The following is a 23,380-nucleotide window of genomic DNA, read 5'->3' as shown; positions in this document are numbered from 1 at the left end:
GGATCACAAACCAGGAAGCATGACCCTATCTTAAAATAACCAGTGCAAAAAAGGGTCTAGATGTTTGACTCAGAGTTAAACTATGCACCTTCCTTGCCCTGAGTTCATCTCCTAGTATTACCAATAACAAAAAAGAAGAGCTGGGTACTGCTCACAGTTGTAATCCTACCTACTCAAGAGGATGAGAACTGAGGATCAAGGTTCGGAGCCAACCCAGCCAGTGAGTCTCTTATCTCCAATTAACCACTAAAAAGTCAGAAGTGGAGCTATGGCTCCAGTAGTAGAGCATTAGCCTTGAGCAAGGAAGCTCAGGGCTCATGCTCAGGCCCTGAGTTCAAGCTCCAGGCACCAAAAAAGGTGGAGGAGGAGGAAGAAGAGGAAGAGGAGGAATGAAGAAGGAGGAAGGAGAGGAAGGAGAACAAGGAGAAGAAGGGGAAGGAGAAGAAGGAAGAGGAGGAGGAGGAAGAGGAGGGAGAAGGAGAAGAAAGAAGGAGGAGGAGGAAGAGAAGGAAGGAGAAGAAGAAAAACACATGAAAGTTGCTCTCTCTCAAAAAGCTTGTACCTACACCTTACAGAATGTACTAGATTTCTCAGTGGAATCAATTAATTGGACATGATCCCTGAAGTGAAACATCTGGTCCTCAGAGAAGTTACGCATTCAGCAGAAAATAAGCACATGTGGATGATGGCATAGAGTTGTGGACTCAAGCTTCTTGTTCCTTGGAGGAATTACAGGCTATGTCAAATTTATGGCTGGAGTCATAGGGCTGATAAAACTCATTAACTATAATCTTTCACAACTATAACAACCTTTACAATGTAAGGAATGCTAACGAAGAGTAAGCCAGAAGTCTAGAGATCAGTTCCAGAATGACTGACAGTGTGACCTATGTAGGTTTCAGAATTCTCATTGCTGTGAAGGCTTGATCTTTTGATAATTTCTGTGGTGCTATTTCCTTTAGTATGGTATGACTTCAACATAACTCCCAATTAACAACCATAAGTCTAAAATCACAGAATATAATAAGAGGATGAAGGCAAAGACTGTAGATTAAAACTACTATTCTGTCATCCTCAATGATCCTGAACAAGTCATTTAATCTCTCTATAGAGTACCATTCTCCTTACCAATTAAATTAAATTTTGGCACTTATATTCTGCCTTGTAGTAGTTTATTTCAGAGATAAATAACATGAGCTAAGATAGTCCTAAAAATCTTCCAAAGCATCCATCCGATATACTTATATACAGAAACCACAATAAATATAGATAAAGTATAGGCTGAATGGATTGGGTCAAATGTCCATTCTTCCCTTTACCTAGAATGTCTAAGAGTCTAGAATTTTAGAGATCGAGCCAGGTGCCAGTGGCTTATGTCTATAATCCTAACTACTCAGGAAACTAGATCTTAGACTGAAGTTTGGACCCAACCTAGGTAGACAAATCCATGGGACTCATACCTCCAATTAACCCAAGGCCTCACACATTAAGCAACCACTCTATCACTAAGCTGCATTTCCAGTCATGGGTACAGTTTTAAACACTATTTCTATTCAGCATGAATAGTGAATCTCCAACCTTTGATCAGCTACTTGATCATTACATCAAGTAACATCTAGTTTTAATATAATCTTTACTTTCCCCATCAACTATATTCACTTAAGTTCTTTTAGGCCAAAATTTCTCAGTTTAATTCAGTTCAATAAGCATGATGAAATGTCCACCAGAAGAGTCATGGTTCTCATACACAGTATTTTTCTACATTTGTTTCCACAGCATCCTCTACTTTCTGCTGCTCACACTTCTCCAGATCAAATTCACTACAACTCTTCCAAATTCTAATTCAAGCATCCAGAAGTATGTTAAGCCTCTATTACCCTATGTCATACAATTTGTTCATGAGTATTTTGTTTTCAAGTTCATCTTTATAGTGTTCTCACCCTCACAGTATTTAGTAAATTGTGATACTCCAAGCTAGTAGAAAGATATTAGTTCTACTCTGAAGCCCACAGCTCTTAATCTCATGTGATATTGAATCACAGAAAAGAATGAAGTTATATAAATTTTTGTTTTCAGTGAGAAAACAGATTTAAGAAAATTGGTAAAAGAAATTTAATAAGCTAGGCACCAATGGCCCATGCCTGTAATCCTAACTACTCAGGAGGCTGAGATCTGAGGATTGTGGTTCAGAGCAGCCTGGGCAAAAAAGTCCATGAGCCTCTTATCTCCAATAAACCACCAAAATCGGAAGTGGCACTGTGGTTCAAGTGGTAGAGCGCTAGCCTTGAACTGAAGAGCTGAGGGACAGCGCTCAGGCCTAGGGTTCAAGCCCCACGACCAACAAAGAAAGCAAGAAAGAAGCTCAAGGATAGTGCTCTACCACTTGAGCCACAGCACCACTTCCAACTTTTTCTTCTTATGTGGTGGTGAGGAATTGAACCCAGGGCCTCATGCATGCAAAGCAAGCACTCTACCACTGAGCCACCTTCCCAGCCCTAGCAAGCAAGGAAGCAAGGAAGCAAGGAAGGAGGGAAGGAAGAACTGGTAGCTGATTCCTGTAATCCTAGCAACTAAGGAGGCAGAGACCTAAAGGATCTTGGTTTGAAGCCAATCTGGGCAGAAAAGTTTGCAAGATTTCATTTCCAATTAAGGTGTGGCTCAAATAGTAGAGTTCTGGTTATGAGCAAGAAAGCACACACACACACGCACGCACGCACGCACGCACGCACGCGTGTGCATGCACCCACGCACTATACAATCTCCGGAGATTATGAAGGAATCTGCAAGATTCCTTCCAGTGAGGCTAAAATTAGAAGGTTAAACTCTCATGGCTCTTTTTGTTATCTTTTGAAATAAAAATAGCTCATGATAATGGAAGGTAGAATGTACTAATTATCAAATATAGAAACATCACTTGCTCATGGCAGGATTCTGGGCAAATTGCTCAGTATCACAGCACTTTAACTCATATTACACACAAAAAAGGGGAAATACTGCAAAGTACCTGTATCAAGGGAATGTTAAAAAGTCATTTGATGGACATGTTATAAAGCTTTTTATTTTGGGGAGGTATAAAGACTTATAATCACAGTATCAAATAAAATTTATCCTAATCACTTTTAGCTTCAAAAGCCATTTCCCAAAAATGGGGAAATGATTTCAATTCTCAGTGCAACCTGTGCTTCAACAGCTATCTATTAATGAAGAAGCTTAGGAACTTGTCACTGAGGCCATGTTCTTAACCTAATAACTGAATCTTAAACCTTACCTTTAAACGAGGGCCCATGTTCTGACAGCCAAGTTATTCACCGAAGCAGATAACTTTTGGCACCTTTCACTTTGTCTTCCAACTTCCACATGAAGAAAAAAAGCCACAAAGTCACCAGAAAGGGTCTGTCCATCAGACCTTCACTGACGTGTCACACTAAGCAGAGGGTTGATGTTTCTGAATGAACTATGTTAATTCCAGGGTGGAGAAATACAGTCCAAGAATGTATCATTCCTGGACGTCTCTAGTGCAGTGTGCAATTAACAGCATCGGTTCTGGTGTCCCAGGATCCTGCCCTAAAAAAGAAAAAGGATAAGTTTAATAAGAAAGAGACTGACCCAACAGAGAAAGAATAGAACAGGCAGTAGAAATCTGGATACACAACAAGTAAACAAAGTTTGATAAATTCTAACCAAGCATTTCAAAGTGAAATTATACATTTCCTGGGGAACTATGGTGTTCACTGTCACTATGTCACTCCCCAAAATGAAATCCCAACACTTCAGCTAACTCCAGTCTTTCAGCAGAGGCAAACTAGAGGGCAATTTAAAGATTGAGAATCATTACAACTACATGTCTAGTCTCAGTTTAATGGTGATAGAGCAAAGGCCTTGTGAACCAACCATGGGAAGAGAAAAGATTACATGGGAAGAGCCAGATTACAGAAAACCATATGAAAAGGACTCAAGATAGTATTCACCTAGAAAGGAAAATACAAGAGCTTTAAAACCTAACCTAACCTCTGCTTATATGCAGTCTGTTCCCATTGTGCCAGTGTACGTATTTCTAAAACATGGCTACACAAGGCTGAAATCTTTGAAACTGTAATCTGCTACTATAAGCAGGAGGGGAACTTTTACAATCTGCGAACTTTCACAATAAAAGCATCAAGTAAAATCTAGTAAAGTCCATCTGTAAGTCTCAAAGATTGTCAGCAGAAAGGGGTTTATAGCAATGCATTCAGAGTCACTATGAAGCAAGTGAAAAGAGACTACCAATCAGTTAATGGAAAGAGACAATCTTACCACATAGTCACTGCTTCATCACTTACTCCACTCTAAGATACAAGTACAATTATCCCTAATTTTACAGACTGGAATACAAAAAGGAATAAGGTTCTTCCTCAATATTACACAGATAAGGAAGGAATGTTGAGTCAAACTCAGCCTAAACCCAGAATAAATGCTTTTAACAAATGTCTCTGCTTTAGGAAACTAAGGAAGGGAACATAAAATGCTAACAAGAACAGAACTGAATGAATGAGGCCAAGGCAGCAGATCAAATAAGTTGGCAAACTTTTATAATTAAAAATAAATAAGTATATGCATGTTTTAATACATAGTCATAGTCTTGCCAAGTAAGCGAGCCAAAACCTGGGTCAACTAGCAATTGGACTCAGTTTAAAGGATTCATAAACAAGAGAAGAATTATGTAAACTGTAAGAGATCTCTATGATAGAACATTATATGAGGATTTTAAAATGACTTGCTGGAGGTGTAGTTCAAGTGATAGAGCAGAGTGCCTGCCTAGCAAGCTCAAACCCCTAAATTCAATCTCCAATACTGCCAAAAATGATTTTTTTTTGTATGCTTCCACTTCTGGAGTACACACTTTTTTTTTTTGCCAGTCCTGGGGCTTGAACTCAGGGCCTGGGCACTGTCCCTGAGCTTCTTTTGCTTCAAGGCTAGCACTCTACCACTTGAGCCACAGCATTACTTCCAGCTTTTCTGTTTATGTGGTACTAAGGAATTGAACCCAGCGCTTCATGCATGCTAGGCAAGCACTCTACCACTAAGCCACCTTCCCAACCCTGGTGTACACACTTCTTAGGAACCTATTTTCCTAAAAAAGGGAGCTAATGGGTAACTTATGTTATTCTCAAATAAAGAAAGGGTACTGATGGCTCATGCCTGTAATCTTAGTCAGTCAGCAGGGTGAGATCTGAGGACCACAGTTCGAAGAAAGCTGGACAGGAAATGCCATGAGACTCTTATCTCCAACAAAGCTGTGGCTCAAGCAAAAGAAGCTCAAGGACAGCACCCAGGCCCTAAGTTCAAGCCCCAGGAAGAGCAAAAAAAAAAAAAAGTGGTATATAGAAATCAAGATAAAGTTTAATGAACCTTTGTTTCTACTATGCTCTTAATGTGTCTCCAAACTCTCCTAGTTCTATCACAATATTTACTGTCCCCACATGATCATTAGTGCCTTTGGGTACTCAACTCAAACACCAACGTCCCCATTTCTGTTTGGGCTCCCATGCCTTAGGATTATACCCAAGCCAGACAGCATCAATCGCTGCCTCCTCTGTGATACTCCCATACAGAAGATACCTCTATTATAGCATTTCTTTGTCTGCATTATTATGTTCACACAGCATTCTCTTCTTATAGACCATAGTCCCCCGAGGACAGAGTGGGTCTTAACTATCTTCGGCTCCCCAAGGCTAACATGTTCAGACCTAGCATCCTTGGTTCTTTAGTCTCACAGGATCCTCAGGTGATTCCCATGCATTGAAGTTTCAAAAGCATGGCCTTTACTCCAGAACAGTCAGTCTAAGAGGGGCCTAATATTCCCTATCTATTAGGCTCATCTATAGTGCTGATGTTGCTGGTTTTAAAGACTGGGCTTTCAGGAGCAAGAAACCAAAGCAGAAGTCAGCAAACTACAGCCTACAGGCCTACTCCACCATTCTATTTTTATTAATACAGGATGAAAATGGCCAACTTCACTCATTTACATATTGTCTATAGCTAATTTTGCACTTATCTATGTAGTTGCAGCACAAGCGTATAGTCTAAGAAACTTTACTATCTGATCCTTTATAGGAAGGCTACCAACACCTGGTATAGATCTTAAAACTATGTAACTAGGGCTGGGAAGGTGGCTCAGTGGTAGCGTGCTTGCCTTGCATGCATAAGGCCCTCGGTTCAATTCCTCAGCACCACATAAGCAGAAAAAGCTGGAAGTGGTGCTGTGGCTCAAGTGATAGGGTGCTAGCCTTGAGCTGAAGAGCTGAGGGACAGCGCCCAGGCCCAGAGTTCAGGCTCCACAACCAACAACAACAACAAAAAAGCTATGTGGCTGCGCACCGGTGGCTCACGCCTGTAATCCTTGCTACTCAGGAGGCTGAGATCTGATGATTGAGGTTCAAAGCCAGCCTGGGCAGGAAAATCTGTGAAACTTTTTTTTTTTTTTGTGAAAATAATGTATAGAGGGGTTACAATTACATGGGCAAGATAATGAGTACATTTCTTATCAAGCATTGTAGCCTCCTCCTTTGTTCTGTGAAACTCTTGTCTCCAATAAACCACCAGAAAACCGGAAGTGGCACTGTAGCTCAAGTGGTAGAGCGCTAGCCTTGAGCTGAAGAACTGAGGGACAGGCCCAGAGTTCAGGCCCCACAACCAACAACAACAAAAAAGCTATGTAGCTACCCAGCTGGTGACTCACGCCTATAATCCTAACTACTCAGGAGGCTGAGATCTGAGGATCACGGTTCAAGGCCAGACCAGGCAGGAAAATCTGTGAAACTCTTGTCTCCAATAAACCACCAGAAAACCGGAAGTGGCACTGTAGCTCAAGTGGTAGAGTGCTTGCCTTGAGCTGAAGAGCTGAGGGACAGCGCTCAGGACCAGAGTTCAAGCCCCACAACCAACAACAACAACAACAACAACAACAACAACAAAAAGCTACGTAACTAGCTTTGGCAAATATAAGCTAATTTCTATAGGCCAAAGAGTATGAAAATCAATTTTCCTATTCTATTATCCCCTCTTAGAAAATGAGCTATAAAACTATAAAAATTATGCTAATGCTTCTAACTTCAACCTTTTGGGTTTCTTTTTTCTTTCTCTCTCTGTGTTTGAGACAAAATCTCATTATATAGCTTGCATTGGCCTGGATCTTCTTGCCTCAGCTTCCAGAATGCTGGGATTATAAGTGAGTGCCACCAGGTCTATCTCTAATTTCAATCCTTACTTAAAAGATTCTTGTTCACATTGACAGCCCAATTATAAATTTTACACATTTTCCTAAGTAAGTTTTCTACATTATACCCAGGACCTCATGTATGCAAGGCAAGCACACTACCACTGAGCCACCTTCCCAGCCCTAGTTACATAGCTTTATACTTAAGAGATTAAATGATACATCAGATTGGATAAAATGATTACAATATATATTAATGGCTGAGTCTGTTTTCAAAATACTGTTCTAAAAAGTTGAGGAAAACCTGATGTGAAAGTCCATTTTGGATTTCTGGTACGTACTAGAGCTAGTGGCAGCATTACAAGAGTTATCACCTACTGATTTCCATATCACAAAGCAGGATTAAGAAAGATGTTTGCTTTCTAAGATGTAGTTCCTAGAAATCTCTATGTAAAGCACCAGCAATGAGTTCAGGAATTACAAACTAAAAAGACAAAAACTATTCAGTTATGATAAGGCTAGATACAGGTTAGAGAGGTCTTACTAAGGAGGTTCCAAGAAATAAAGTGCTTTATTAGATACTTGGAATTGTTAGTTTACAATTATACAGGCTTAATTTACTCTTGGTTTAGTCTCCCCATCCCAAAACCCCACCATAAAAGACGGCCCTCCCCTACCAAGTTTATATTCTTGAGATATTTTTACAGTTGTATATTTCTGTCTTGGTTTAGCCAAGTTATAAGGTTTTCATTTATATCTTTCCTCATCAGTCAACCCCTCCAGTCTCTTAAGCATTGCTGCGGGTCTTCTGTGAACTCTCTCCAAATGGTCCCCAGTGTTCTGGTAATGAGGTGCCTCCAACTGACTGCAGCCGTCCAGGAACAGCCTAGTCAGTCAGACAAGATGAGCTCACCCTCCTCTGTTCCATGACTTAATACTCCTGAGTAGGCAATACCCCAAAGCACAGAAAGCTGGTATGCTGGCATTAGATTGTAATTCCCCCCACACCATCCCTCCAGATTTGAGCACCAGAGAATAAATGATACATATTCTTTTTTTTGGTCAATCATGGGTCTTGAATCAGGGTCTGGGTACTGTATTGTTAGCTCAAGGCAAGTGCTCTACCCTTGAGCCACAATGCCACTTCTGGTTTTCTGGTGGTTAATTGGAGATAAGGCTCCCAGACTTTCCTGCGATCCTCAGATCTCAGCCTCCTGAGTAGCTAGGATTACAGCATGAGCCACAGGCACCGGGGTAAATGATACATACTCTTGAAGGATCTATTTTACTGCAGGATGAAATGAGCATGGAGAACAGTACTTACATATTAAACACCTGAGAAAATAGAATGCAACAGTTCCATCAATTTCTAAAGATAAAAACATGTTACATTCAAAATATTCATAGATATTTTGTACTTCAGACCAAAAGGATCCTTGGGGCTCACCCCACCCCCCATCCCCAATAGGCTATGTCCCCTATCCTTTACCTCAAGAGGTACCTGAGTAAATACATTTGAAAAGCATAACATCTTATCTTCAACTTCTGGTGAACTCATTGCTACCACACATTCTATGTATTTATATTTTAAATGACATTTTGTTGCTATCTTTTTCCGCATCCTTAATATCTATATATACTGGGTTGTTGTTGTTGTTTTTTTTTGGTCGGTCATGGGGCTTGAACTCTGGGCTTGGGCGCTGTCCCTCAGCTCTTCAGTTCAAGGCGAGCACTCTACCGCTTGAGCCACAGCGCCACTTCCGGTTTTCTAGTGGTTTATTGGAGATAAGAGTCTCACAGACTTTCCTGACCAGGGCTAGCTTTGAACCGCAATCCTCAGATTTCAGCCTCCTGAATAGCTAGGATTACAAGCGTGAGCCACCAGCGCCCAGCTTACTTGGGTTTGTTGTTGTTGTTGTTGTTTTGCTAACTGTATTTTGCCAAAACTATATGCAGCATTTCACACTGTAATTCACTAGCAATCAACATCTTTTAGGTGCCTATGCATCATTTACTTGACATTGATTTCACATTTCTTGAACATCTGCTGTTTGATAGACTAAGTGCTTATAGCTAAAGTTGCTAGGATAAGAAGAGGGGTTTTGTTTGTTATGGTTGTTGTTTTCAGTGCTAGGGATTGAATCCATGGCCTTGTATGGGGGTTAGACAAACATTCTACTACTAAAATACAGCCCCAACCTTTGGTTTTTGAGACAGGGTCTTAATATATAAGCTCAGGTTGGCCTTGAACTTACTGTGTAGTCTAAGCAAGACAGGATAGTTTCTTAACACTGATACATTTGATTCTACATAAGTTGGACAAAATGAAGCAATACGTGTTATAACAGAATAAACTATGTGAAGGGAAAAGAAAAAAGAGTGGTAACTTTACCTGGAGAGAGTACAAAAAGTTTTCACAGTAGAGACATAGGAGTTGTTTACTTAAGAATGAGTAAGGATTAGCAAAGCCACTGGAAAAAACAAGACTAATATCCTGGGTAAAAGCAAAAATACCAAGTTTTAAAAAATAAAGTAAAAATAGTGTAAAGTTCAGTATAATACAAGCAAAGTGTTTAGAAAGACTTCCAGGTCCAAGCCGGGCGCTGGTGGCTCACGCCTGTAATCCTAGCTACTCAGGAGGCTGAGATCTGAGGATTGCGGTTCAAAGCCAGCCCGGGCAGGAAAGACCATGAGACTCCTATCTCCAATAAACCACCAGAAAACCGGAAGTGGCGCTGTAGCTCAAGTGGTAGAGCGCTCGCCTTGAGCTGAAGAGCTGAGGGACAGCGCCCAGGCCCAGAGTTCAAGCCCCACGACAGACAAAAAAAAAAAAAAAAAAAAAAAAAAAAGACAGACTACCAGGTCCAAAGCTGCATGTTTGTGATTACATTCCATATAATGATTAAATGCATTAAGTCTTGTCAGGCACTAGTGGCTCATACCAGAAATCCTAGATATTCAAGAGGCTGAGTTCCAAGGATCACAGGTCAATGCTAGCCTGGGCAGAAAAGTCTGAGAGTCTTATCTCCAACTAGCCATCAAAAAAAGTTATAAGTGGAGCTGTGGCAGTGTGTAGGCCCTGAGTTCAAGTCCCAGTAACAGCATAAAAAAAAATGTTATGTTTTACTAGAGTGATCTTGCAAAAGTTATTTACCTTCTCTTCCATTGCATCATATGGAAGACTGGGGTAGTGGCATATGCCCAGTTACTGGAGAGGTGGAAAATGGCAGAAAAGTGGAGAATAGTAGTTCAAGACCAGTCTGGGCAAGAAGTTAGTGGGACCTCAAACTCAACAACCTGAGCATGGTGATTCTCACCTGCAATCCCATTTATGCAAGAGACATAGGCAGAAAGATTATAGCTACAAGACTCCAGCTAAAAATCAGAAATAATTAAGCAAAATATAAAGAAGGCTGAGGTTGTGGGTCAAATGGTAGAACACTTAGACTGTAAGTATGAGACCAAGTTCAAACTGCAGTACTGCACACACAAAAAAGACAAACCATAGTACCACTGAAAAATTAGAAAATAAGCCAGGAGGGGGGGAGGGGGGAGGCTGGGAAGGGATGTGAAGGGTAAACACAGGAGGAGGCTGCAATGCTTGGTAAGAAATGTACGCATTATCCTGCCCATGTAATTGTAACTCCTCTGTACAGTATGTTCACAAATAAAATTAAATTAAATTAAAAAAAAAAAAGAAAGAAAGAAAATAAGCCAGGCACTGGTGCCTCATGCCTGTAATCCTAGCTACTCAGAAGGCTGAGATCTGCAGATCACAGTTCAAAGCCAGCCCAGGCAGGAAAGTCTGTGAGACTCTTATCTCCAATTAACCACCAGAAAACCAGAAATGACACTGTGGCTTAAGTGGTGGAGTGCTCACCTTGAGCTGAAGAGCTCAGAGATGGCACCCAGGCTCAGAGTTCAAGCCCCCTACTGACCAAAAAGAAAATAGAGATGTGCTGAGAAAAGGAAGGAAGTATATGTTCTTGGGAAGTATAATAAAGAGTGGCTGAAATGGAAATTCTAGACTCAGGTGATCTGATTCTATAAGAGTACCTTGAAGAATACTGTTCTATACACAAACCAGGTTGCAAAGCTTATAATGGTGATTTGTAGCTCTCAGTAAGTGAGACAGACAGCGAAAGTCTAACCCAGAAGGCTACTTTTCCAGAGAGCTACCAGGTGGAAACAAAGCTACACTTCAAAATACTCAATTTCCTAGATGACTATTTTGATGATAATGACATGAATTTACTTTTAAAGAGACCTTAACTATGTCCTAAGCACTGTATGAAGTACCTCATTTATATTAGTTTATTTAACTCTCACAACACACCAAGCAAACATGTTATTATCCATTAGGAATAACGTATTATAGATTAGGAAACAGAGGCATGGGAACTAGTTAACTTGCCAATAAAGTCTCCCAGTTAATAACTGAAGAGGCCAAGTAATCTGATTCCAGAGCCTAAACCCTGAACCAGTAATACTGATATAGCCAAAATAACCCCAAAAAGGGACCAGGGGCAATAATTTTGGGGACAGGAAGAATGAGTTTAGAAATAATTTGTAATTTTAAAGGAATAATGATTTTAGACATAAAATAACCCCCCTTTTAGTATATGTGGGTGTCCTAGGAACTGTCTAAGCTTTTTTGCTTAACTATGTGAGTCACAGCTCCACTGTTAGCCTGCTGGTTATTAACGACATAATGGTCTTATGGATATTCCTGCTTGGGCTGGCTTTGAATCATGATCCTTAGATCTCAGCCTTCTGAGTAGCCAGGATTACAGGTGTGAGCCACTGGCACCCAGACACAAGAGATATTTTGAAACAAGAAAGAATGAGGGTAATACACCTCAAAAGAAGTAATTGTGGGGGCAATGTGAAAGATATTCTGAAGAAGAAAGATCCTTGACCCAGAGACAAGTTAAAAGGCTAGTCCAGGGGCTGGGAAGGTGGCTCAGTGGTAGAGCGCTTGCCTTCCATGCCTGAGGCCCTGGGTTCTATTCCTCAGCACCACATAAGCAAAAAGAAAAAAGCCGGAAGTGGCGCTGTGGCTCAAGTGGTAGAGCGCTCGCCTTGAGCTGAAGAGCTGAGGGACAGCGCCCAAACCCAGAGTTCAGGCCCCACGACCGGACCCAAAAAAAAAAAAAAAAAAAAAAGGCTAGTCCAGCATGGTGGAGCAAGCATGTAATCTCAGCACTTGGGAGGTTGAGGCAGGAAGATCACAATACCCAGCCTGGGCTACATGGCTAGACCCTGTTTCAAAAGTCAAAGTGAGGACTGGGAAGGAGACTCAGTGGTAGAGTGTTTGCCTTGCATGCATGAGGCCCTGGGTTCGATTCCTCAGCACCACATAAGCAGAAAAAGCCAGAAGTGGTGCTGTGGCTCGAGTGATAGTGCACTTGCCTTGAGCTGAAGAGCTGAGGGACAGAGCTCAGGCCCAGAGTTCAAGCCCCATGACCGACAAGAAAAGAAGAAAAAAAGTGAAAGTAAAATGAATAACAAACTAAAGTAACAAAATAAAACAAAATGTGGTCTTTTGTGTGGGGGATTTTTTTCATTTACTTCAATAGTTTTTAGGTTCATATATCATTGGTACATTATTCCTTTAGTTTGTTTTGAACTTCTTTACTATCAGCAAATAGAACTAGAAATATGTCTTTTTTCAACTTTATTAGTATATACTAATTGTACAAAATAATGGGTTTCATGGACCTTTCATACGTGTATATTATGTACTCTGATCACATTTTCATCCCCACTACTGTTTCTTGTCCATCTCTTCGCAAATATTGCTCCTTTTAGTTGTTGTTGTTTTTTTAAAGAAAGATTTCACATATGAGAAAATAGGCCATAGGTTTTTTTTGTGTCTGACTTATTGTGCTTAACATGACAATCTCTATTTTATTTCCATCCATTTTCCTAGTTCATTTCTCTCTATTGCTGCGTAATAGTCCATTCAACTGATGTACTACAAGTTGTTTATCCATCCACCAGATGGACACTGAGTTACATCCAGTTTAGAGCCATCATGGATAAAGCTGTTATGAACATGAAAGTACAAGTCTTTGTGTAGACACATTTTCATTTCTCTTGAGTAGATACCTAGTAATCAAATTACTGGTTCATTTGGTAAGCATGTATTTCATTTTTAAGACACTGTCAAATTGTTTTGCAAAGCAGCTACACAATTTTGCATTTCTATAGAGCTCCAGTTGCTCCATATCCACCAACACTGTGTATTACTGATGGTTTTAATTTTAGCAATTCTAATAGCTGTGAAGCAGTACCTTATTGTAACTTTAATTTGCATTTTCCTGGGGGAATATTCAACATCTTTTTAGATGTCATTGATTATTCATATTGCTTCTTTGGTGAAGTGTCTGTTCAATTCCTTTTTGTCACTTAAAAAAAAATGGAGGGGCTGGGATGTGGCTTAAGAGTTCTTGCCTAGCATACTTGAAGCGCTGGGTTCAATTCTTCAGTACCACATAAACAGAAAAAGCCAGAAGTGGCACAGTGGCTCAGGTGGTAGAACACCAGCTTTAAGCAAAAGCATCTCAGGGACAGTGCCCAGGCCCTGAGTTCAAGCCCCAGGACTGGCCAAAAAAAAAAAAAAAAGAGCGGCTGTCTTCTTACTCCCCACTAAAAGTTCTTTATAAGAGTTCTTTACATATCCTAAATATAAGCCATTTTTTGTTCATCCTTTCAAAGACTTTCTCTCTCTCTCTTTTTAGTTTAGTTAGAGAAAAAAAGTCATCAAAATTTTGAGCAAGAATTTTAAGCTCCTACATTCCATTTATTTCATAATTATCCAGTTTTATTAACTCTTTGCTTCTTTCAAATTCAACTTCCCACATTACCAAGAACTATTTAGATTATAATCTATTTCTGATCTTAGAAGGATTTTTTTTTTTTTTTTTTTGGGTCCGGTCATGGGGCCTGAACTCTGGGCCTGGGCGCTATCCCTCAGCTCTTCAGCTCAAGGCTAATGCTCTTCCACTTGAGCCACAGTGCCACTTCCGGTTTTTTTCTTTATGTAGTGCTGAGGAATCGAACCCAGGGCCTCAGGCATGCAAGGCAAGCGCTGTACCACTGAGCCACCTTCCCAGCCCCTTTAGAAGGATTTTTATCTAATTTTTTTAAAAATTTTTTTTGGGGGTCCAGTCGTGGGGCCTGAACTCTGGGCCTGGGTGCTGTCCCTCAGCTCTTCAGCTCAAGGCTAGCACTGTACCACTTGAGCCACAGCGCCACTTCCGGCTTTTTACTTATGTGGTGCTGAGGAATCGAACCCAGGGCCTCAAGCATGCAAGGCAAGTGCTCTACCACTGAGCCACCTTCCCAGCCCAGAAGGATTTTTATCTAATAGATCCTTTTCTCTTTTACCTAATAAATGGTATATCTAAATTTAGCCAAGGTTTCAGTTCCTCTGTTCTCTTTAAATAACCCCAAATCTCTGCACCTCTGAAGCTGATTCTGAAAGGGGGGGGAACCCTAAATACCATAATACAAAACATGTACCTTGGGATTCGACCAGGTACAATCAACTACTTACCTTCCAATGTTAAAAAAGAAGGTATTATAGGCTCATTCTCATCATCTTATGCCACTGTCACCTATGAGGAGGCTAGTGAAAGCAGCTTTATTATCGCTTGCTGCTTAAAATTTATGCCTACACAGGTCAAGCTGACCAACACAAAAATAATTCTACATTCCTTAAGTCAATTGAGATTCATTCTTTTATGCACCATTGTCTTTAAAAAGAGCAAGAGGCCAGATGCTGGTGGCTCACACCTGTAATCCTAGCTACTCAGGAGGCTGAGTTATGAGGATCGAGATTCAAAGCCAGCCCAGGCAGGAAAGTCCGTGAAACTCTTATCTCCAATAAACTACCAGAAAACTGGAAGTGGCACTGTGGCTCAAGTTGTAGAGCACTAGCCTTGAGCTGAAGAGATGGTGGATAGTATTCAAGCCCAGAGTTCAAGCCCCATGACATACATACATACATACATACATACATACATACATACATACATAAATCTAGAATTAGTCATAACCAAATGAAACAAGTAGCAAATACAAAAGCATGGCTTAGATCAACTCAACTTCTCATAGTTCATTTGGGGAGGAGCAGCAGGAGGGGAGGACTGAAAGCTAATGTAACCAAAATAAGGAGAAAGAGAAATGACTGTTACCACTGTTCATTCCTCATGGGACATCTAGAGAAATATATATATATATTTCTTTTGCCAGTTCTAAGGCTTGAACTCAGGACCTGGGCACTGTCCCTGAGCTTCTTTTGCTCAAGGCCAGCACTCTACCACTTGAGCCACGGCGCTCCTTCTGGCTTTTTGTTTGTGTGGTACTGGAATCAAAACTAGGGATTCATGCACACTAGGCAAGCACTCTACCACTAAGCCACATTCCCAGACCTAGATTCTTTTTTTAAAAATCTATGTCCCTGTCAAATTCATTGCCCTGAATCCAGAAAAAACTAGCTTCTAAAATTACTGACTCAGAAAGAGTCCTAGTTACAACCCTATATGTTGGGGATTATGTTGTTTTTCTTAATATTCAATATTTTATTCAATGAATAAACTAGAAAATGTTTCAGTGGAGAGTATTGTTTGGTTTTGTTCTGTTTGAAATAAGGTCTTACTTCTTAGTCCAGGCTAACTCTGAACTCCCAATCCTTTTGCCTTAGCCTTCCAAGTACTGGGATTACAGGTGTGCACCAACACATGAGGCCTAAAAATGCTAGTGTTTAATCACAGCAAATGTTATGGTAAGAGTTAAAAAACACTTGTAGCAAGCAGAATAACAAAATGTATGTGTGCACATGCACGTGCCAGTACTGGGACTTGAACCCAGGGTTTCACACTTGCTTAGCCTTTTTTGCTCAATGGCAGACATTCCACCACTTGAGCTACACCTCAGGTTTTTGCTGGTTATTTGAACAGTCTTAAGGAATTGTCTGCCTTGCTGGCTTCAATATTGATCCTAAGATTTCAGCCTCCTGAATAGCTAGGGTTATAGGCATTAGCTACTAGTGCCCAGCATGCTGTGTTTTGTTTCTTGCTTTGGGTTTTTTATTTCCTGCTTAGAAAGGGTCTCAGCCCCCACATGCTTTGGAACTTATCATCTTCTTGTCTCAGGCTCTCAGTACTGAGATTACAGGCCTGAACCTCCACACCTAGTATATATTTTATTTTTCCAAGTTTCCTTTCCTAAGGTTCCATCTAATGAACATGTGCTAGTCATTCTTTCTTTCTTTTTTCTTTTTTTTTTTTTGCCAGTCCTAGGGTTTGAACTCAGGGCCTGGGTACTGTCTCTGTCTTTTGCTCAAGGCAGGCATTCTTACTGCTTAAGCCACAGTGCCACTTTTGACTTTTTCTGTTTATATGGTACCGAGGAATCAAAGCCAGGGTTTCATGCATGCTACGCCAACACTCTACCACTAAGCCACTTTCCCAGCCATGGATCAGTCTTTCTAAAGCCACATCCAGGTGATGAAAATGTGGTATCTAAATCAGCAAATCAAACATTTGATGCTTTTTTAAAAAAGAAAAATATTAGCTTCTGTTTACTACTTTCTCTTATTCTGATGTGGGTTTTTTCCCCCTGTATACAAAACGGACCCTGCTGATCTGCAGAATTAGGACAGACCTCCATGTTCCCATCCCATGGCAGCTTTCATGCTTAGATGACCCTGGCCAGTAAATCTTGGCTGTAACAGGAAGATTTTTAAACCTAATTCTGACAAGCCGTCTTCCTCAATAAGTCTAGGAAGTTGTTATTTCATTAACTGTGCATGAAATGGCAGGCAAACAGCCAGATACGTAGCCCAGTGAGGTAAAACTGGAATGGTTAACAGCTCACACAATTTCCACTCTTATGGTTCATTATTTTCAATTCTATTCTTATTTTTAAGGAAAGTAAATTATATAATTGATAAGAAAGATCTTAAATGAGCATTTTAGAGGTTTTTTTGTTTAATTCTAAGTAAACTTAACTACAAAAATAGTAACCTAAGATGGCTCAATTTGAAGAAAAAACTCAACAGTGAAGTATTCAAAGCAAAATCTCTGTTAAACCAATAAGAGTTATCACACAAATATTTATTAATTTATTCAACTCTGTATCAATTGATATTAAACATCAGACCTGAGAAGTTCTATGAAAATTGTAATCCTCTCAAAGTTCCTCAGTCTTTAAGTCCGGTCAAGCTATGAAAATAATTGAGTTTAAAAAAAAAAAGAAAGAAAGAAAAAAAAAGAGGGGCTGGGAAGGTGGCTCAGTGGTTGAGTGCTTGTCTTGCATGTATGAGGCCCTGGGTTCGATTCCTCAGTACCACATAGGCAGAAAAAGCCAGAAGTGACACTGTGACTCAAGTGGTAGAGCGCTAGCCTTGAGCTGAAGAGCTTAGGGACAGAGCTCAGGCACTAAGTTCAGGCCCCATGACCGACAAAAAAAAAAAAGAGGTTGTAATTTTACAAGTAATTTTACATTTACTATAAAAATTATTTTACAATGAATTTGTTCTTACTCACATGTTTACTTCACTCCAGATTTTTACTACCCCTTAGGTTCTGATCCTGCCTTTCTAATCACTTCCCCAACACATGTAAGACTAGGCTAAAAAAATCCTTTAAAATCTTTTCCAACTCCTTTCTATAAATCATTTGCACAGCCCAGCTGGGTTTCCTTCTTTACCAAAACCTGGAAAATTATATCACTCAAGAGAAGCAGCTTTCTCTTCCTAATATCTTGACTACATTCAGGAAGGTGTAAACTCAAATTTGATCTCCCCAAAGTGAACAAGAACAGGTTAAAATAACACGGACTGAGTCTCTGGATATAATCAAAGAATCCGTATTGACTGTTAGATTACATTGTTACTACACTAAGTGTATGTTGTATATTATTAAGTTACCTTTATCTGATCTCTAGCTAAGACAAAGAATAGAAAATACAATTAAAAGATGTTGATTCACAGGCAAACAGTACTCAAATGAATGCTATAGCTAATCTGCATGCACACATGTATATGTGTTCACACTCATACTTTCACACTGCAATAAGCCTAAACCACTTCAAACGTTTGAAACTATACAAAAATAAACTAGTCAAGCATACATGTGTCTTTAAGAAGCAACCTAAGTAAATAAAATTTAAACCTAAGTAGATAGCTATTTAAAGGTAAAATGATATTCTAAAATTTCTTGACGTCAGAAAATTTAATATAGCTATATGGTATGTGCTGATTTGTACCACAATACTCTGAGTTGAACTGCTTCCAGAAAGACAAACAGGTAGAGTAATTGCTCTAAAATATTTCAATTCCTTTACCATTATTGAACCTGTCATAATTTAACTGCTTGCAAATCTTTTTAATATGAACTGAGTTCTAGAAAAGCAATTATAACACATTGCCTAGGGCAAAATGAGCCCTCAATAAATGAGTTGTCCATATAAAATTATTTAATGTCAGTATTTAGGAGACCATGCTGTCAACCATGCTACCTACCACATTCAGAAGGCAGCAAAGTTAACTGAAAAACCACAGCAATAAATATTAGTTGGAGGAAAAGTCCTATCATGAGTTATAAAGATAAATGTAAAAAATGTAACTTGAAAGCGGATAAAATACCTCTAATTTTGTTTTCTTTTATGAAAACAAAAGTGAATTCACCCACAACACTTTTTTACAGGTACTGGGGTTTGAACTTGGGGCCTCATACTTACTAGACAAGTGCCACCAGTTCGGTCACGCCTCCTGCCTTTCTTGATTTGGTTATTTTTAAGATAGTCTCACATTTTACCTGGGGCCAGCCTGAAATTCAATCCTCTTATTCTTCTCACAATAACTGGACAGGCAGGCACCACCATTTTCTTTTTTCTTTTTTTTTGTCAGTAGTGGGGCCTGAACTCTGGGCCTGGGTGCTGTCCTTCAGCTCTTCAGCTATAGACTAGCGCTCTATGTCTTGAGCTTCAGCCCCCACTTCTGGCTTTTTCTGCTTATGTGGTGCTGAGGAATCGAACCGAGGGCCTCATGCATGCATGGCAAGCACTCTACCACTGAGCCACCTTCCCAGCCCCGGCACTACCATTTTCTATTGCATTACACACTCACACACCACCACCACCACCACCATCATCATCATCATCATCATCATCTGGCTGGCCTCAAACTGAAATCCTTTCAATCTCTTGAGTAACTAGGATTACAGGTATGAGCCACAATGCTTGGTTGTAAATACATTAAACCACAAGATGCTTTTTAAGGAATATTTTCATCATCTATAGTCATTTAACAACTTAAATTACTAAGTTACACCAATTGTTGAACAGAGTAAAGTTAAGCCTGATTATTCTTTTAAACTGTAGGTCCAATGTCTTGAGATTCTTCTTCAGGCCTGCAGCAACAACTCTCTTCACTGCTGAGAACTAAAATCCTTTCTTTTTCACATAACAACGTACCTGAAGGCAATTATTTTTGCTCTCATTCAACTCAATCAAAACTCACCAAAGAATGATAGTCTATACCTGAGTACTTTCAACGTACACTCTCAGATTGGCCAGGCACTGGTAGCTCATACCTGTAATCCTACTTACTCTGGAGGCTGGGATCTGACAAAAATGGTTCAAAGCCAGACCAGGCAGTAAAGTCAATGAGACTCTTATCTCCAATCAGTCATCAAAAAGGAGAAAGCAGAGGTATGGTTCAAACAGTAAAGTACCAGCCTTAACTCAAATAGCAAAGGGACAGCAACCAGGCCCTGAGTTCAAGCTCTAGAACTGGGAGAGAGGAAAAGAAGGAGAGAGAGAGAAGAAGGGAGAGAGAAGGAAGGAGAGGGAAAGTAAGAGACCGAGAGAGAAAAGGGGGAAGAAGGGAGGGGAAGAAAGGGTGGAGGAGGGAGGGAATGTGGTAGAGTGCTTACCTAGCATGCATTGAAGCCCTGGGTTTGAGTCCTCACTACCACATAAACAGAAAAAGCCAGGAGTGGCAGTGTGGCTCAAAGTGGTAGAGTGCTAGCCTTGAGCAAAACGAAGTTCAGGGACAATGACCAGGCTCTGAGTTCAAGCTCCAGGACCAACCCCCCCCCAAAAAAATTATCTCATTATGATAAAGTTACAATGCAGCAAAAACATTTTTCTAAGTTATGTTCTCATCTCCTACAGTGTTCCTACAGTGTTCCCACACTACCTTAGCTCCCAGCAATTATTAATAATCAAGGAAATCAGAACATTCTCAAAATAGAAACTTCAAACTGCTTTTGAAAACCAATGTTTTATTCATGGATTCCAAAATTCAGGGAACATCTAACCACAAAGTGGTTTTCCAGCAGTGCCTGAATTTAAATGTAAATTACAATTTTACAATTAATCCTTTGTAATTTTCTTGCGAGGAGGGGGGGAGGTGGAAATTTAGGTATGTATTAATTAGTCTTTGCTTAAAAATTAATATCTGGTCATGCTTATTTAAAAATATTGCCTAACCACCAAGAGGTGATACTTTTTTTTAAGCGATTGCTGTTAGCTTTATCCATGAATGACAGCTTAGCAAAGACAAGAGACAAGCTGTTCTGAAAAGATTAGGAACTTCTAGTGATCTCAAATGGAGAAAAGTAGGAGCACACAGAATTTGTAGATACTTCAATAATAAAATTATTACAATGTCAAAATTCCAGAGTCTAAAGATATGTAAGCTATCTAAATGCACTCATGCTTAAATGAGAAAGGGAAAGAAAGCAGAAAGAACACTAGGTTTGCATTCAAAACAACAACACAAGAAATTGCCCTATTGAGTTTTTCAAAATCTAAAAAATTATAAAGCTTTGAGGGTTTAGAAAAACATTCAAGTTTCATAATAGCCCAATTATTGGCATAAAATTTCAGCCCCAGGCTGGGAAGGTGGCTCAGTGGTAGAGCGCTTGCCTTGCATGCCTGAGGCCCTGGGTTTGATTCCTCAGCACCACAAAAGCAAAAAGAAAAAAGCTGGAAGTGGCACCGTGGCTCAAGTGGTAGAGCGCTAGCCTTGAGCTGAAGAGCTGAGGGACAGCGCCCAGGCCCAGAGTTCAGGCCCCACGACCGGACCCCAAAAAAAGAAAAAAAAATTCAACTCCACCATAAAAGAGAGAGAACACTTACAAGAGCTGAATTTTCGGTAGGTTCTGTTTTAGGGGCTTACATATTTTAACTATTATTACCATAACCTACTCTAGTTCTGGTGGCTTACACGGGTAATCCTAGCTACCCAGGAGGCTGAGATCTGAAGATACTAGGTTCAAAGGCAGACTAGGCAGACAAATTCAAGACTTTTTTTTTTTGTCGGTCGTGGGCCTGGGCCCTGTCCCTCAGCTCTTCAGCTCAAGGCTAGCGCTCTACCACTTGAACCACAGCACCACTTCCGGCTTTTTCTGCTTATTTGGTGCTGAGGAATCGAACCCAGGGCCTCATGCATGCAAGGCAAGTGCTCTACCACTAAGCCACCTTCCCAGCCCCCAAGACTCTTATCTCTTGGAGGTGGAGCCTGTGGCTCAAGTGGTAGAGTTCTATCCTTGTTTGAAAAAGTCAAGGAACAGTGTACCACCCTGGATTCAAGCACCAGTACTAGCACCCGTCTCCCTTCCCCCACCTCCCAAAAATGCCTGAGTGCGGAAACAACCCTGCAAGAATAGGGCACAGAAGGACAAAGAACTCATCTAATAATTAAGACACAGAGTTAAGACTTTTAACTTCAGTCAAACCCCAAAATTAATTAGCCAATGCATATTCTTATGAGAGGTCCGGCAATGATCACTTTTTCTTTTTTTAACCTGATAACTTATTTGACTTTCATACATTAGGATCCTAGCACAGAACAACAACAACAACAAGCTACAGGCTTTGGGATCAACTAGACCCCTCAACGAAGTAACACGAAGTGCTAAGTGCAGTATACAAGGCAGGTAAATGTAAAGTTTACAGACACCGGGAGGTCTACTAATAGGCTTTCACAGTCCAATAGTCTTCTACATTGAATGACAAGATATATACATATCTCTAACTTTCCACAAAGCCTCAAGGTGTACAAGTGATCTCCTCTCCAAAAGGTTAAGAACCACGAAGAGTCCACAGCACGTACTGGGGATGGGGGGGAGGGGGAAAACAGCTGAAACTCTTGTTTTCCCCAAGCCTCCTTTTTCCCTTAAGAATGACATAACACGGGCTGGGAAGGTGGCCCAGTGGTAGAGTGCTTGCCTTGCATGCATGTGGCACTGTGGCTCAAGTGGTAGAGCGCTAGCCTTGAGCTGAAGAGCTGAGGGACAGCGCCCAGGCCCAGAGTTCAGGCCCCACAACCGGACCCCCAAAAAAAAAAAGAATGACATAACAAGTCTTCACAGTCCATTGTCAGTGGTTGCCCACCTTTTCCAGGCTTGGTAAGCAGTGACATATGCAAGCCCGTGCCTCAATTTTCTTTTTTTTTAGGGGGGTCCGGTAGTGGGGCCTGAACTCTGGGCCTGGGCGCTGTCCCTCAGCTCTTCAGCTCAAGGCTAGTGCTCTACCACTTGAGCCACAGCGCCACTTCCAGCTTTTTTCTTTTTGCTTATGTGGTGCTGAGGAATCGAACCCAGGGCCTCAGGCATGCAAGGCAAGCGCTCTACCACTGAGCCACCTTCCCAGCCCCCGTGCCTCAATTTTCTAGCCAGAGACTCCAGAGGCCCTCGAGCGCTGCTTCATTGCTCTTGTCAATGAGAGGAATACGCGGTTTGCTAAGCATCCTCCGCCTCTCTGCATGACGCAAATATGCTCGCGAGAAAAACCAAGAAAGGACCAAAGCCTCAAGGCGGGATGACAAGAGACCTGATGCCCCCGCGCTGGGAGATAAAGGGAACGAGTTCCCCGGACCCTCGGGGCAGCCCGGGATTCCCACACTCCCACCCCGGTCCTCCCTGGAACTCTGCGGCGCAGGCGGGTCCGCTGGGCTCCGCATGGGGATGGAAGGAGGAAGAGAAACGTTACCCAAGCTAGGTGGGACAGCGCGGCGGCGGCGGCGGCGTCCCGGCTCTGGGGTCGCCGGACACAGCGGCAGCACCGAGCGGAAAACCTGCCTTCAACCTTCCCCACGAAACACCCAGCGATGTGTCTCCGCCCGGGTGGAGAGCCGGCTTGGGGCGTTTCCGTTCTCCAAGATGA

General features: G+C 41.0%; 1 protein-coding gene across 3 annotated transcripts in view; it reads right to left on the bottom strand.

The window, feature by feature from the left end:
* The window catches only part of Arel1 (apoptosis resistant E3 ubiquitin protein ligase 1), a 51,030-nt gene extending 27,655 nt beyond the window's left edge, over positions 1–23,375 (bottom strand). For all 3 annotated transcript variants that reach the window (XM_070030039.1, XM_070030049.1, XM_070030028.1), the window contains exons 1-2: positions 23,207–23,375; positions 3,269–3,564 (exon numbers count right to left, since the gene is read on the bottom strand). The gene's annotated coding sequence lies outside the window, so the exon portion shown is untranslated. The remainder of the gene's footprint in view (positions 1–3,268; positions 3,565–23,206) is intronic.
* Between the last annotated feature and the right edge of the window lie 5 nt (positions 23,376–23,380).

This window comes from Dipodomys merriami, unplaced genomic scaffold (genome assembly GCF_024711535.1).
Source record: "Dipodomys merriami isolate MVZ:Mamm:240054 unplaced genomic scaffold, mDipMer1.0.p SCAF_1, whole genome shotgun sequence".
NCBI classification, from domain to species: Eukaryota; Metazoa; Chordata; class Mammalia; order Rodentia; family Heteromyidae; genus Dipodomys; species Dipodomys merriami.
This window is presented reverse-complemented; position numbering and strand designations above follow the sequence as displayed.